Source organism: Diadema antillarum, unplaced genomic scaffold, assembly GCF_040938485.1.
Source record: "Diadema antillarum isolate AM-2024a unplaced genomic scaffold, OU_Dant_1.0 seq00001225_RagTag, whole genome shotgun sequence".
Classification (NCBI taxonomy): Eukaryota; Metazoa; Echinodermata; class Echinoidea; order Diadematoida; family Diadematidae; genus Diadema; species Diadema antillarum.
The window spans coordinates 399439-416641 of record NW_027272015.1 but is presented as its reverse complement, the minus strand read 5'-3'; the positions used below and the strand labels follow the sequence as shown (position 1 = coordinate 416641).

The 17203-nt window shown below is 39.6% G+C and overlaps 1 long non-coding RNA gene across 2 annotated transcripts; it reads right to left on the bottom strand.

Moving 5' to 3' along the window:
• Positions 1-7221: 7221 nt before the first annotated feature.
• LOC139744988 (uncharacterized) lies at positions 7222-12854 on the bottom strand. Of its 2 annotated transcripts, none has more exons than XR_011711856.1 (4): positions 12449-12854; positions 8784-8928; positions 7980-8074; positions 7222-7347 (listed from the first exon to the last, which is right to left on the bottom strand). It is a non-coding gene; the product is annotated as an uncharacterized lncRNA (long non-coding RNA). The 2 variants fall into 2 exon arrangements; XR_011711855.1 differs by lacking the exon at positions 12449-12854 and adding an exon at positions 9388-9631.
• Positions 12855-17203: the final 4349 nt, after the last annotated feature.

Below are 17203 nucleotides of genomic sequence, written 5' to 3'. Positions count from 1 at the left end.
AAAATTCCGTTATAACGAAGTCTTTTCCGAGCGCCACAGACAAAGAAAAACAAAAGAAATGTGCTCGTTATAACGAAATGCGAATTGCTTTCGAAAATACGTAGCGGAACATGTATCTATAGCGTTTCTGCATGGGTGAACGCTTCACACCACTGTATGTTCGCTCCTTGTGTCACGCACAGTCTCTGAGGGGAACTTGCGTTTATTACTGTAATACAGTTATCCCATCACATTTCATATAGCTTTCCAGTGTTTGATGAGTATTAAGCAAACATAAAATGATATATATACGTGGTTCCTTGTTTTTGTTAATTTATTGTATTTGTTTCGGTTATAACGAAATTTCGTTATAACGAAAGAAAACTGCCGGTCCCGAGCATTTCGTTATAACGGGAGTGCACTGTACATTGTGCGTACAAGACTACGGCAGCCGCAATTAACTACGTACGCCCGTACACACAACACGTCCGTAGACCGACTTAACACAGGTACGTACATACATAGGTTACCGTGCATTCAGTGTCACTGAACACAAAACCACCATCAACCAGAGACAAATGGAATGGCTTCATGTAAATTATGACAAACACTCTCACTCCACATAATATGCCTGTTTGGCCCCTAAAACTCTTCATAACAATTACAAATACTGATAACACAGCACCATAACATCTAAGCACTGAAATTCTTGTGCAATTTGCGACGTTCTCATTTCCATCAACTCACCTGTGAACAGCAAGCAGAGAGGTGCCTGCCACATGGGGGCGCCCCTCCGTTGCTGATGTCTCTGCATAATTAGCACATCCCCACACTAAATTGACTTCTTTTTTTTTTTCAAATCAACAAAAACACACAACCTTGCAAAAAGAAAGGGAAAGGCCTATTATCACAGCCTAGGTACGATGAATCAAATCGATGAAATTCTGATAAACGGGAGGTCTGAATATAATCCGTTCTGTTCTACATTCTCTTCCTCCATCTCCACTCATTCCCCTGACTTTTTTTTTTAATTCTTCCTCTTCTTTTTCTTCTTCTTTTTCTCAGACCTCATCCTTCTCATTCTCCACCTCCACATTTTATTCCTTATTCTCATTCTATACTTTGGTTTTCTCTGTCCGGCATTTTCAAGCTAGGTTTTGTTCTCATTTCTGCACTTCAGTTTACTTGTTACAGTTTTTTTTTCTATGTTATCCCCTTCTACTTCTTCCTCATTTTCGTTGATCTTCTTCTTCTTCTTCTTCTTCGTCTTCTTCTTTTCAAATGGTTTACCTTTCTTGAACATCAATTCGGTATCCCGAAGTTATACTCCGAAGGTTCGTTAGTCGAAAATTGAAATAAAAATTCTGTATATATCTGTATATACCCATCCAGGATCACTAACGGCATAACAACCCCACCCCCCCCCCCCCCCCCCCCCAAAAAAAAAGAAAAAATACAGGCCTTTTAAATATGCGAATTGGCGCCGACCGCCTTTTTCGCGGCATGGAAACTTTTGCGAATTGCACTCGGTGCACTGATGTGCAGACAAGAGCTATACCGCAAGTTTCATCATGCACGCGTACATTTCTGGTTGACAGTGTTGATGCACTGCAAAAACAGTGGTGTTAGATTTAACACCACTGGTGTTGAATCTAACACCGGCCGAACATCAATAAAGGACCACACCATCTGGTGTTGAAGTAACACCGTCTCTCGTGTTAAAATATCCAACACCCATGGGTGTTAAAGGGTGTAAAAATATACCAACACCAGCCTCGGTGTTTTTTCAACACTTAAGAGAGTGTTAAAAGTTGACACTATAATGGTGTTCATTTGACATCCCAACACCAGTTATGGTGTAAGTTCAACACCCGTGGTGTTAAAATATACCAACACCAGCTTTGGTGTTGCTTAGATTATTGATAAGTTGACACCACTTTGGTGTTCTTTTGACACCCTTTAACACCAATGACGGTGTAACTTCAACACTATTTGTTGTTAGAATCTATACCCCAACATCTGTCATGGTGTTATTCTAACACTTCAAAGTGTTATAAGTTTGCATTATTTGGTGTTTATTTGACACCACAGAAGTGTTGATTCAATGCTTCAGAGTGAGAAATAAATTCCAAGTGATGCCAACTTATTAACAATTTGAAGTGTCGATACCTCGACATCATTTCACACTCTCCACATTCAATCGCACAAAATAACACAGTAATGTAAGTAGGTGAAAGACAGTCACGTGCTACTAGGTTGATCAAAATATTTAATAAATTCTGTCTGTCACAACAAAACACAATAATTCTATTACATGTAATGAAAGCCTCATCTCTACAATATAAGTATCAAAATGGAATACCTTTGACCCTGTCAGTTGGTTCTTTGATTATCTATGCAAATGAGATACATTATGGCTATTGTAGGCTAAAATATCAAATTTAAATACTCACTCTGAATACCTTTGGCCTTCTTGGCACTATCAAGTTGAATTTTCAAATGAAATTGATACTAGTATTATATCTTCTTGGCTCTATCATTCAAATGTTCAAATTGAATTGCCTACTCAGCTGTATAATTCAAATATTCAAAATAGATCATCCAGTCTGGTTGTAAAATGTTAACATAAAAAAACATTATACTCTTTCTTTGATCAATGCTATTGCAAGTGATGATACAAGCATGTGAAATTCGGATCATTTAAATATTCACATGTCACACATAAGGCCTTCTTGGGCCAATATTTTCAAGTCGAACTGGATGTAATTGATACCCCCACCTAAAACTTAGAGAGTTAGCTCAATTCATGATATTCTTGTATGCATAGGCGTAGCCAGGATTTTTTAGAGGGGGTGTTTAAGATTAGATCTATTCTTTATTTTAACTGAAAATAATTGATTGACAGGAGAAGCGGGAACACTTTGGAAATATGGTGGAGAGAGGGGGTGGGAAGCGGGAAGAAGCTCAAAGGAGTTTTGCCGATGAACATGAAAAATGGTAATAATAACGATAATAATAATGACAATAACAATTATGATAATAATGTGAATTCAATCAATTCATCGTTTATTGTCCATATGGGAATTTGTCCTCTTTACATGTAACTCAATGGAAATTACATATTCAGAAGATACAGAGACATGTAGACATAAAAATAAAACATGCAAATATATGAAAGTGACATTAACAGGAAACAAGGAAAAGGAAATGTCAGATTTAATTATTTCATATCTATCTTAACTATTTCTGTCATTCTGTTTAGTATTATTATTATCATTATTATTATTATCATTATTATTATCATAATCATTTTTATTATAATTATTACTATTATTATCAATCATTATCGTTATTATTATTGTATTGTATTGTGTTCGTAGTGATCTCATCTGAAATTTCATTAACTTTGCTTCTCTTTTTTTCACGGTATAGAAGTGTGATTTCGTCACCAAAATTCACTATAAGCCTATAGATAATTCCATCACCTAAGCTATCAGCCGCAAGCTATCAGCCGAATATGACTGTTTGGGCACTTCGCTTGCCGTCCGTAACCATTCTGCGAGCGAGCGACCGACAAGAAACTTTATTTTCTTTAAAACATAGATTCGTCATCAAAATACAATAATTAATTTTTATTAAGTACATCTTCATGCCGCATTCGAATATAGTTACCCAACACACACAACCTAAATTGGTAGGCAGGACTAATAAGAAGCTAGTCCAGATGGTGTCACCCTGGACTAGTGTTATTCTAGTAATGCTAGCTTGACTTGCTTATTGGACTACCGTGAAGTTAGTAATGACTACTGGACTTGGTAAGCCAAGGCAAGTAATGACTTCTGGACTTGCATAATGCTAGTCATGATGTTAGTTAACACTGCTGGACTAGGGAAATCAAGCTAGTAATGAGCATAAAACTACTCATCATGTTAGTAGTGATTGCTGGACTAGTTAAGGCAAAAGATAGTCAAAGAGTGCTGGACTAGCACAAAGCTAGTCATGTCTGCTGAACTAAGTTACTAGCTTTGGATTTCCATGCTAGTCATGACTGCTGGACTAGCATGAGACTTGTAATGGATGCTGGACTATGCTGAGTAAGGCTAGTCATTGCTGCTTGACTAGAAAACGACTAGCTTTAAACTAGTGTAGATGGTGTCAAGTTACACTAACATAGAGCTAGTACAAACAGCTAGACTAGCTTATTGCTGGTCTGGCCCTTTTGACTAGCTTTCACCAAACCTAGTGCAGCATGCGTGACAAGCGAAAGCTAGTCAAGGTCTCGGAGATGAATCTGAAATGAAATTACATGTATGCAGATAATGTAACTGTGACGAAAATACATTAAAACAAAAGCAATAATATCGGGTTAAAAATCTCAAATTTTATTCATCCAACGAATGCAGCAAATTAATGTAGGCATCATGAATATCACAAATGAATCTTACATAATTGAAAAGAAATTGAATTGCAGCATTGAATAAACATATGAATATACAGGGTTACATAAAAACACTCAATGCACAATGGGAAGCATGAAATAAATCAAGAGTCGAGCTCTACAACTGCATATCTCCTTCTATACAACATTTATATAAAATTGAACCCGTAAATGGCCATGTGTTGTGAACTTGCAACCCAAAAGGGTGGACCAAAAAAAAAAATTATGTTATGATTCATTGTTATATGAGCTCATTAAGCACATGAAATTGTGACACGGCAAGTGATAGAATAAAAAAAAAAAACGATGAAGGTGCGGGGGAGGTGAGGGGGAGAGGGAGGAGAAACGGTACACATAAAGTCTATGGGAGCGATTTTTTAAATTATGTGAATAACTTTGCTATACTAGGAACTAGGCAGTTGATTTTGGTTTTTCCTTACAGCTAGGACAGGTATAATAATCCAACTCCAAATGCATTATAAATTTCTCAATGATAATTATCTCAAATCAAGTCACAAAAGCTTTAATCATATGACCAAGTCAACTTAACACTATGAGAGCAAATTTATTATAATTCATAATGTTGGTATAATATGGGCTACAAACTTGATTTGAGTCTTTCTCATCCTTCTCATTATTTCAGCTTTATAACGCATGTTTTAGTGTACAGTGTATTAAGAACTATAAATTATATGTGGCTATACAACTCGAAATCTGTGTCAAGGAGTAGCCGCAAGGCAAAGTCTGAAACTAAAGCAGAAATTCATTCCCAAGGATTGTGTACTAAATGTACAGTACATGTATTTTGGAATTTAATTAGAGAAATCTGACTCTGGTTGCTTTCTTACAAATGATTATAATATAGGCATATGCATGTAGTAATAACTCATTGAGATAATGTGTGTGGTTCCTACACAATTTTGTTATTACAGAGTATATTTCATAAACTTTCACACACAAACACATTACTGTCCATAAGAATAAGATGTAATGAGGCTTGCAGTGATGTAACATCCAATACAAATGTAGGTACATGTAATGTATTAATCTGATCTAAAAATACAACAAACGGAACAAATTCTCTAAAAATTTCAGATTTTGACTTTCTTTTTATATCATGCCATTTTGTACAGAAAGGATGCATTTCTGAAGGTGGTATCAAGGTATGAAATCAGACTAGTACAAGACCGATGTTAGTACACAAAACAGTCTGTCCAAAGGGGTTTTCCGAGGTATTGTCATGAACAACATTTCATGAATATTCTTTATCTTTAAGGTATCTACTTAAAACGTATCTTGACTGTAATGCTTTCGGGTCTGGAGAGCAAGATTTTTTTTTTCCTCTCTTGGGGGCCCTATCCTCTGCCCCCCCCCCCCCCGAGCTCCAAGGAGGTTATCATAGGTATTGAGGCATTGTCATGAACGTATATTCTTCACCTATAAAGATATCCACATACACCATATCTTGCCTATAATGCTTTTAGATCTGGAGCACAAAAGTTTCTCCCATCTTCCCTTGCCCCCCCCCCCCCCCCCCCCCTCGACCACATGCTCAACATGAACAACCTTGGGACCCTACCCACTAAGGATGATCCCAACCAAGTTTGACTGAAATCTGGACTCCGGTTTGAAGAAGATGGACATGTGTTTTTTCCCCTTGGCCCCCACCACCGAAACTTGGGTCTTTCCATGAACAAACTATATTCTTTATAGTTAAATGTATAGATCTGCAAATAACATATTAACTGCATTGTTTTGGGGTCTGGAGAAGAAGATTTTTAAAGATTACCCCCTTTTTCCCCTTGGGGCTGTCCCCCTGGGCCACATGCTCCACATGAACAACTTTTGGTCCCTACCCCCTAAGAATGATCCCCACCAAGTTTGGTTGATATCCGCCCACCAGTTCTTGAGAAGAAGATGAAAATGTAAAAGTCTATGCACGACGCATGACGAACAAAAAGCGATCTATCGCAATAGCTCACTCAAGCCTTTGGCTCAGTTGAGTTTAAAATAGACACAATGAACATTACCCACTTCACTAGCAGTTGTTAAGACCACATTTTGAAAACAGTACATGGATCGACCAGTCCCTGTCCTAAAAATAGATCAATTTTTTTTCACCAGAAAGCCAGTTTCTGACTAAAGGCAGTTTATTGTGTTACTGATATTTGATCATCTAATATTGAAATTAAATATCAACTAGCACTAATTGACAAAATTTGAAACAGTTAACCAAAATAAACTAACAATTATACCTCAAATGACCTTGTTTTTTTACTTTTGAGGCTTTGACCCTGTCATGTGACTTCAAAGTGTGTCATAAGGGGAAAGTTACCATAGTGCACCTATTATCCAAGTTTGGTTACGATTGAAGTTCAAAAAAGTTACTGAAACTGTAACAGATGGACACATGGAAGGAAGCATGGATGAACATACAGAATTTGGATCGTTTTGTGTCATCACAATATTTGGTGAATACTGCCAGTTGTTTGGGAAAATAAAATCTTCCCTATAATAAGGTTGTTTTCAGGGCAGCTTGAAGTTTCAAAACAAACTCTTTTCATCGACGAGCCCTGTTCTACTTTTAGTGTTGAAGTGCTGCAGTACGTCCTGGTAACAGCTTCATGTTCAACTACAGATGAGCCTGATGAGGCTGACTCTTCAACAAGAATGTAAGTTCCAACTTCAGAGGAGCATTTAATGTATCTCAAAAGAGGAAAAAGCAAGGATATGTACGTAGGCCTATACACCGATGATAGCTGTCTCTTCTCGTTGGGCTTCTAATCTAATGTTGGAATTGTGTTCAGTCAGGGGCTTGGTGGGAGCTGCAACTACTCTCTCTCTGCCTGAGTTGATGAGTGGTGTCATAGCTCCTCAAGGTCTCCAAACGATACTCAATGAATCCCGAGATCCTTGTCATACAGGTACTCCTGAATATAAGAATGCATTGTAGGTCAAAGCTTTTTCTCGAGTCTCAACAAATTTCACTTTGGCACAGAGTTGACTATAACTGATGAAGATCTGATAGCAGTAGAAATACATGTAGTGGCATTCTTATGGAAGAAAAGGAGAATAGGTTTATAATAAATGAACGGCGCAACTGGCATGTTGGAGCTTACGTTACATTGCGTTACGTTGGAGTTTACTTACATCCAACCTAAGTCATGGAATGAGACCAATCTGCACACAAAATTTATTAGACATCTATGAACATGTACATCAAAGATTATCAAAAGCCCCACATTGCCTGTATATTTGCCCAATGACTTAAGACATAGATGCAATTAATTTCCCTGTAAAGGCCATTTTTTTTTTTTTTGGGGGGGGGGGGGGGGGGGGCTCATGACCATATCCTGAACAACTTTGGGTCCTTGCCCCCTAACTAAACAAGGATGATCAACTCCTAGTATGGTTGAATTCTGTCCACTATCTCTGGAGAAAAGTTGAAAATGTTCAAGTTTTTGCAAGCTAGATGAATAAGATACCATGTATGTCACTTAAGCTTTCTGCTAAAGAGGGCTAAAAAGTTGTAGATCACACAAACTTATGAGTATAAACTTACATATCCTTGTGCACCTTGTGTGGTGTCTCACAAAGTGGGGTACTGCATCGCAACTGCCTTGGCTTCAACGCGTCTTTTGCTCACTACTTGGGTATCTGAATTTAAAAAGGAAGCAAGAAGAATGTTAATCACATTCTACGAAGCAAATATATAACATCAAAAAATTGACCCTCATTTCAATCTTTTAAGGGGCTGAACTATTTTCATGTTTTTTTTTCTTGGCATTAATTTCTATTGCTATTCAGTACCGCTGTTTCAAGTACATTTATTCATGTGCTTCTTACACCAAATATCAGTTAATACAAATGAAAATTTCATGCAGATGGGTTAAGTGTGGATGTGCACAGTTAGTAGAAAAATACAAGATGTGATTATCCATCGAACTTTATGGCAAATCAATTTCCATTTTTTTCATTCATCATTATCATAATTATATCATAAGTATTAGGACTATTATCATTTACATGTGGCCCAATGGGGCTACCAAGAAAATAAGTCAGCGCGGAGTCTTGTAGGTACACTCTGTTTACATGTTTCATACAAGTATATCAGTCTTTATTTTTAAATCTATAACCATCACTTCATTTACAACGTTATACTTACCGGTCCCTTCATTTTTTTTTTTTTTTTTTTTTTTTTGGGGGGGGGGGGCACATTTTAGACTGTTATTCTCTATATTTGAGAAGACAACAACAAAAGTGAACAGGCAAATTAGATGGTGCTATATTGCATGGAAATGTATAGTACAAGACATGACAATGGGAAACTGGTTTTCCAGACCAGTATTCAAACAATTGAACTTACGCTGTACAGTTTTCTGCTTCCATTATCAACAAGAAATATGCTACGATGATCTGGATAAGCAGGTGTCTCCTTGGAGCAGTCAGAACTCCTTCCATCAGCTATTGAAGTATCTCCTCCCCCTTGGAGTGATGTGTGTGTTGAATTCCTGGGCAAATAAGTAAAATTTAAAGGTTTTACAAATCATACAAATTATGGCATGAGGATAATAGGTCCCTCCAGTTTACATTATAAACTTGAAGTGCAAAATCATTTAATATACATATTTGCCATAAGCAACGTTCAGCTCTACTTACACAACTCAAGACTGACCATAACATGGTTTTCACTTCTGTCGATACAGCAAGTACACATTTTTCTTAAATACGAGTACTAACCTCTCAAGGCTTTCATTTTCAGAGAGAAGGACAGCTCCAAAACTGCTCCATGAAGAATAATCAATACTTGAAAATCATTTCTTCAAACAAAACAAAACCAACAAAGCTTTCAGTCTCTTAATGTAGCCTCTTATGTAATTACTGAGACTCTAAAATGTAAAATAAATGTGAATCAATTTCAAATTAGTCTCCCTTCATTAATCATCGTGGAAAACAACAGAATAGCTTACAGCAGGGTTAGTGCAATGGAAGTCCATATCTCAGAGGCTCCTTCGCTGATGTTGGCCCGGTGTTTCCAGCATTCGTCAACCCTGCATTCAATGGCTAGTCGTTGGCCACATCTGTTACATGTACTTCTTCAATCTGGTGATCTGCACCCTCGTGGTGTGACAGAGACTGTACAGCTATCAATCTGTCTTCGTTCTCCAAATGATGACCCCCATATCGAGTTCCTTTAAATCACCATCACTCCCGAAGAACTGTCATGTTACGTCTTTTTATCTGGAGGAAAGCATGAAAACACAATGTTCAGAAATGGATTTAGAACTCATCTCCACAAGACAATATGCAGTTCCGTTTTGTCCACACAAATACTAAGTGTGCATCAATAGAAGAGCTAGAAATTACTTTTTAGCTACATCGATCAGCATATTTGGAAAGACCCAAAGATGATCTCTGCCAAATTTCAATGCCTAAGGTCACCTGTAACTTTCATAAAAAACAATGTTCAAATATAGTACCCGTTGTCGTCTAAGGGGGATCGATCTCCATGATGTGTGATGTCACAGTGGACTAACACTTAACAGTGCATGCATCGTATTTCTTACTTAGATGATTGCCACACATGACGTGGGAGTGCAATAGCACTATGGTATTCTCCCAGCTGTGTGGATGCTCGATGTGGTGGCAAATAAAAGTCCTTTTTACTACATAGGTCATCACAATTATATAAATCACCAAATTTCACCATTTTTTTTTTTTATTACCGTATCAATCGAGATCACCTTCTGGCAACACAGTGTCAGTGATTCGGCTGTCGACTCAATAGCAATGTAGAGTTTCTAGACGCTTCTAGTCTATTGCATTAACCCTATTTCAACTGGGCTATTGGAGACCAAGTTTTTACGGGGGGGGGGGTCAATTTGACCCCCCCCCCTTCATATCTTGGCCGCCGATCACGCGATCGCCGCAAAATTTTGCCTGAAAATAGAGCCGGATGTCAACTACAAGATTACATGGTCATACAATAGAAAAAATGTTGATGTTATATTTTTGAATAAATTAATTATGCAAATTTATGCATGAAATTATATTTTTACATATAACTCCAACAAAAAGACTGAAGGATTGCTAAATTTTTGTGTCAGAGTTCTTCAAGACACATCAAACTATTTTCTTTTAAAAAAATAGGCAGTCAAAATCAGTTTCTTTTGTTTTTTTATTGTGTTGTTAATTTTTCATGTATTTTACTGTTTTTTCGATCTTTTGTTTTCCATTGTTTGTTTTTTTTCCAAAATTTGTTGCAGGCACTTTTTCAAGCTTATCTACATTAGAATTGATTAATTTCAATGGTTAAAAGTTGAAATAATCTAATTTATATCAATTAAACAAAAAAAACAAACAAACAAACCACAATTTGCATAGGATTTGCACAGAAATCATGAATTTGAGCTGTTTTCAGGTTGACATGCATATGCAAAACATTGCGTAACTTCAAAACGGTGTACCCGGACATCGCAAATTTGGTCTCAAAATATGCGGGAGACTTCAATGAAAAAAAGTCATGAAATGACGCGGCAAAATCTTTGCGCGTTGCGGAATCGTGGTGTGAAATGTCGAGAAGGGGGTCAATTTGACCCCCCCCCCCCAGTTAAAATAGGGTTAATTATAGCACAGCTTTATATACGTCGATCTCTAACCGTGGTCTAAACTCGACCAGACGTCTCCCTCTACATACTTTACAGTGATCATCTCTGTGTGCATGATGCTATGCTTGTAGTCCATGTAGAGTTCATACCACTGCACTGTAGGCCTAACGTTAGGTCTATAATACCGCAATGAGAACCGGACCTAGGCCCTACTAGGATATAGCTTATCCTGGAAAACCGTTCAATGTAGGCCCTAGATGTTTAACAGTGGTCTAGGTTCTGCTTCTACTACGTTCTAGGGCTAAATCGTGATATCGGTCCCCTCTCATTCTGCGTGTGTGTCTCCACTAATGCGCAAAGTCTATGGAGGTTGAAAGAAGTCCCCAGCTATAGCGGTGAAGGGTGAGTGGGGACCTAACCGGAGTTCTAGACTACCTACTAATACTAGTTGGGCCTAACCCGTTAGTAATAGTAGGCCTATATTTCGTGTTAATGCTGTTCTAGTTGGAATAGAATAAATGAGTAGGCCTACAAACGCCAACGGTTGTGAGACTTGTTTAGACTAATGGTTAGACTTTTACAGTTAGACTTAGAGTAGGTCCTAAGCCTAACCCCGGGACGCTCCGTATACACAGTTACACACTGTGGGAGCAATCCCTGCGTGTTGGGGCTGGTCGCAGTTAGAGTAAGCCCTACCTCGGTAGAACCCCAACTAAGTACATGTAGACTAGACCGTGTCTAGTTCTATTAGTTTCTCTAAGATCTAACATTACACTGTTAGTAGTTTACTTTAGGCCTACGACTAACGTTCTGGAGAATTTAGACTCAGAGTTTAGTGTGTCCCAATATTTTCTGAAACGCATAATGTTAACGTTAGAACTTTTAGAACTCTATTAGAAGATAGCTCCTGATGATCGATGTATCATGAGAGGCATTTTTTCAACTTCGCTCTATAGGTGCCTACCAAAAGTACAAGTAGCCCCTTCACACAGTTACAATGTCAGATGTACAATGTCAATGACGGTTACATTCGTCACTCATTTTTGTTAATTTTGGAAATCATAACCTGGTCTAGACTCTATTTTGTTTAAAAAATGCGTTTCTAACGTTAAAAAGTTAAAGACTTAGTCCGCGAATAGGCCGAGCCCCATCCCAACATGCACAAAGACTCAAAGTATTACTGTAGAGATCCTAACACCTAACAGTTGAGTTTCGGCCTCGGATTCTAGCTGTTAGGTGTTTATGGTAAGGTAATAACTGCGACCAGCCCCATAGCTAACTGTGTACACTAACGTTACAAGGAGCGTCCCGGGCCCGGGGTTATTCGTAAGGTAACTTAGATGGTCGTTTACGGAGAGGTAGTAGCCCATAATACTGGAAAAACTCAACAAGTTATAATTAGATCGATCTATGGTTTGCTTACCTTCAAAAATGTGAATAATATCTCCGCCCCACTCCATTTGAAGACAGAAATTTTCTCACGTCCATTACATCCAGGCTCTGATTCTCACGATTGCACACGCACGTAAATCCTATGCATATAATACACGCACAGCACATCGTATACACATGCACACAGTACGTCCACGCACAGGCGACAGACGCGTCGCTCAGGTAAACCTTCCCGCGCCCAAACCAGGGGAAATTGCGGCTGGTGATTGGCTTAAAGTAAACACATGACAGGGGAATTCTCAATTTCTATTGGCCTAACCAAATGCATTCAAATATGTATTCACTGGAATTCACCCTAGTTCTGCCAGCTTGACTTACTAGTTCACGGTAGTTCCTTCAGTTTTACTAACATGTGCTGTTTTCGTAAGATCAACGAGTTTATGATAGTTTCTCCACTTCGACTAGCTTTACACTAGTTCCTCCACTTTGACTAATTCTTGGCGTATACACTGCAAACTAGTACAGCATACAATTTTATGCTAGTCAGACTTGATTGACTAGCTTTGGGTTAGTAAACCATGGCCTGATTTAATCCAGCAGAGCATTACTAGCTGCATTGCCGCATTTTACTATCATCATGTTCGTATAGCAATTTTTACTAACCGTGCTCGACTAGTTTAATGCTATAGTCAGGCCAGGAATTGACCCATTTAGGTTGTGTGTGAAGTATTATGATATTCAGGCAGGGCAGATCACGCTTCTGGAAACCATCTTGTTCCTAGATTTTACGAGCGATAAAAAATTGGAATTTTGTATACTGAGAACAGGGGGGCATTTCATGAAGGAACTTGTCCGATAAAATATCTGACAAGTCAATTATATCCGACAAATTTTGAGAAATTCTCAAGTCTGATTGGCTGATTTCTCTGAACTTGTCGGATATAATTGACTTGTCGGACATTTTATCCGACAAGTTCCTTCATGAAACGCCCCAGGTTCTAGTGTATTGTTTCTCCATTCTCATGATGGTGTATATTTTATCGGCATCTTCCGTTCTCATAGTGGGTATGATAGGAATAGGCTATTGGTCACAGGCCATTATCCACTGAAATTCATCTATTTTAGGTCAACCTCCGCCCGATTCCTTGCAGTTATATTATATACTAAAATTCTTTATAAGTAAGAGAATAATATGACATTAGATAGAGACACAAGATACAAACCAATTCCCTTTTATAAGAATAGTAACTATCAATATAACCTGCATTGCTTAAGATACTTAAAATGCGAGTGAGCGAAGGTAGCGAACGCTTCCGGGTATTTCTCTTCCACTTTCTTTTTGTTTGCTCTTCTTTCCTTTCTCTTTCCTTTTCTTTTCCTTTCTTTTCCTTTCCTATTTTCGTAAATGTTTTGTTGGGTTTTTTGACCAGCCAATTTGAGGGGACATGTGACCCCCATGCCCCTTCCCGTAGTTATGCCAATGCGACTCATGGGCAATATGAACTAGAAGGGCCGTCGAAGGCGGCAAACCCACGCCTCTACAGTGCCAGAGCCCTGTTGTTATGAGGGAAATTTATCTTGATTCTTTTTCTTACGAGTTACATTGAATTTTGCTTTAACTTATTGATGTAATGTAGTATCCCAGGAAGTCACTGGGTTAAACATGGTTGGAGTGGTTGAATGCAACTGATTGACAAATCGCCCTTCTCAGCATGTATAAACACCGATTACTCAGTGTGTTTTGAGTAAGCCATGATATAAAAAAAGCATCATGGGCTTTACATACTCGGATGGGAATCGAACAAACGACCTCCTGATTACTAGACAGGCTTCATATCCACTAGACTACCGAGCTTTCGCCCGATAGCCAGTGTTGGTCCGAATCCCTTAATAGCAGCGAGTGCTGCATATTCTTATTCAAATTAATAACTCGACGCAAGGATCATTAATTTAAAAAGAGCCAAATTAATTCAGACATAGCAGAATAATACAATAAGGCAACAGCTTGCCCAGGTAACCCACAATGCGTGTTTTTTTGCCCGTACCTTTCTTGCGGAGGCCACGTCCGCCACGTTTTTTCTGAAAACGGAAGGAGTGGCAACCGCTGGAAGGGAGTACGTCAACGCACGTCGGCCGTACGGTTGCGCAAGGTGTAAGTACGTGGCCCGCACGCTGTTTACGTGCAAAAACGTGGGCAAAATTTGAGATCCGTACGTGGGAAGTACCGATTCCGTACAGATTTTGGAACACGCAGACACGTCTTGGCACTTTTAGTGCATGAGGATCTTTCGCTTCGATTGATCGAGCTGCGTGAGGCGCGTGCTCTCTACGGTCAACTCACTGACACCGGGCAATGACAATGACAATGACAATGACAATGACAATGACAATGACAATGAATTTTATTCTTGAACGGCCCCGCCAGGGGGCATGGAAGAATAACAAACAAGTAAATGTTTTATGGCTAAACAAAGCCATAAATATAAAGATGTAATACAGAAAGCATAGCGTCTTTTATATTTTTTCGTAAAAGACGCACGGTGTCAATTCGTTGTGCGCTCGTTGGCTGTAGAGAGCACGCGCATCATCCATACGGGGAGTGAATCCGTGGCCCAAACACAGCCCGGACGCAGCAGAAGTTTCTCAGGCAGTAGCCTAAAATTGCTACGTCGTGTCTGTTGGCTCCCAAATCCGTATGCTTTTGCCAACGGACGTTGAACAAGTGTGTGTGTGTGTGTGTGTGTGTGTCAACGGCGTAAATCCGTGCTGAGGAGTGGGGGGGGGGGGGGGGATGATCGGCGATAGTCACCATCACCACGATTACAAGCCCATAATCGGGTGCAGCCAGTGACGTACCGTGGCGGTTTGGTCAAGACAAGGGGGGGGGGGGGCACCTCGTGGAAAAGTAATTTTGAGGATGTGTATGCATGCTTGCACGTGCGTGCGTGTGTATGTGTGTGTGCGCGTATGTGCGTGTGCTGTCAGTCTGAAAACTGTAATGGAGACTGCAATACATAACGGAATGTGATACATTACACTGCGCAGTCATTTTTTTCCTTATGGATTATGGAGTGACGGTGTGAAACGACAAATTACTGGCAGCAACATCAGGAGCATTGCATAACAATTAAAATGAATGCGAGCGAGCGGAGCGAGCGAGCTTGTAAATTTTGACATTTTGCAGTCCCCAAACTGCCGTTTGTAGCTATATTTTTTCGCTTTGGAAATTAAGTGGGCGCACCGGACGCAACTGCTGGCAATTACTGGCAACAATTCAGGAGAATGACATAACGATTATATGCGAGCGAGCGAAGCGAGCGAGCTTGAAAATTTTGACATTTTACAGTCCCCAAACTGCCGGTTGTAGCGATATTTTTTCGCTTTGGAAATTAAGGGGGCGCACCGGGCGCAACTGCTGGCAATTACTGGCAGCGACATCAGGAGAATGACATAACGATTATAATATGCGAGCAAGCGAGGCGAGCGAGCTTGAAAATTTTAACATTTTACAGTCCCCAAACTGCCGGTTGTAGCTATATTTTTTCGCTTTGGAAATTAAGGGGGCGCAACGGGCGCAACTGCTGGCAATTACTGGCAGCAACATCGGGAGAATGGCATCACGATTAATGCGAGCGAGCGGAGCGAGCGAGCACGAAAATGTTGACATTTTGCTGTCCCCAAACTGCCGTTTGTGTAGCTATATTTTTTTCGCTCTGGAAATTAGGGGGCGCACCGGACGCAACTGCTGGCAATTACTGGCAGCGACATCAGGAGAATGACATAACGATTATTATGCGAGCGAGCGAAGCGAGCGAGCTTGAAAATTTTGGCATTTTACAGTCCCAAAACTGCCGGTTGTAGCCATATTTTTTCTCTTTGGAAATTAAGGGGGGGGGGGGGCACCGGGTGCAACTGCTGGCAATTACTGGCAGCAACATTAGGAGAATAACATAAAGATTATAATATGCGAGCGAGCGCAGCGAGTGAGCCTGCAAATTTTGACATTTTACAGTCCCCAAACTGCCGTTTGTGTAGCTGTATTTTTTCACTTTGGAAATTAAGGGGGGGGGGGCGCACCGGGCGCAACTGCTGGCAATTACTGGTACCAACATCAGCAGAATGGCATAGCGATTAAATGCGAGTGAGCTTGAAAATTTTGATATTTTACAGTCCCAAAACTGCCGTTTGTAGCTATACTTTTTTGGCTTTGGAAACTAAGGGGGGTGCAACGGGCGCAACCGCTGTCAATAACTGGCAGTGACATCAGGAGAATAGCATAACAACTAAATGTGAGCGAGCGGAGCGAGTGAGCTTGAAAATTTTGACATTTTTCAGTCTCAAAACTGCCGTTTGTAGCTATACTTTATAATAAGGGGGACGCACCGGGCGCAACTGCTGGCAATTACTGGCAGCAACATCAGGAGAATGGTATAGCGATTAAATGCGACCGAGCGGACCGAGTGAGCTTGAAAATTTTGACATTTTGCAGTCCAAAAACTGCCTTTAGTAGCTATATTTTTACGCTTTGGAAATTGAGAGGGGGGCGGATCCGCCACTGGTAGTCAATGGAGTCGGTTTATGTTCATGATTTGGGGAGGTATGACCAGCGAGGGGACGTCGAAGTGACCAAATGGGGGAAGGATATCCAAAATCTGCACTTTAGAACATCCTCTAATATTATTGTTTGTGTTTGTGTGTGTGTGTGTTTTATATACATGAAAAAGTTAGGAAATAGCCCAGGTCAAGTCTTATTATTGGCAATGCAAGGCATTTTGATATAGACTAG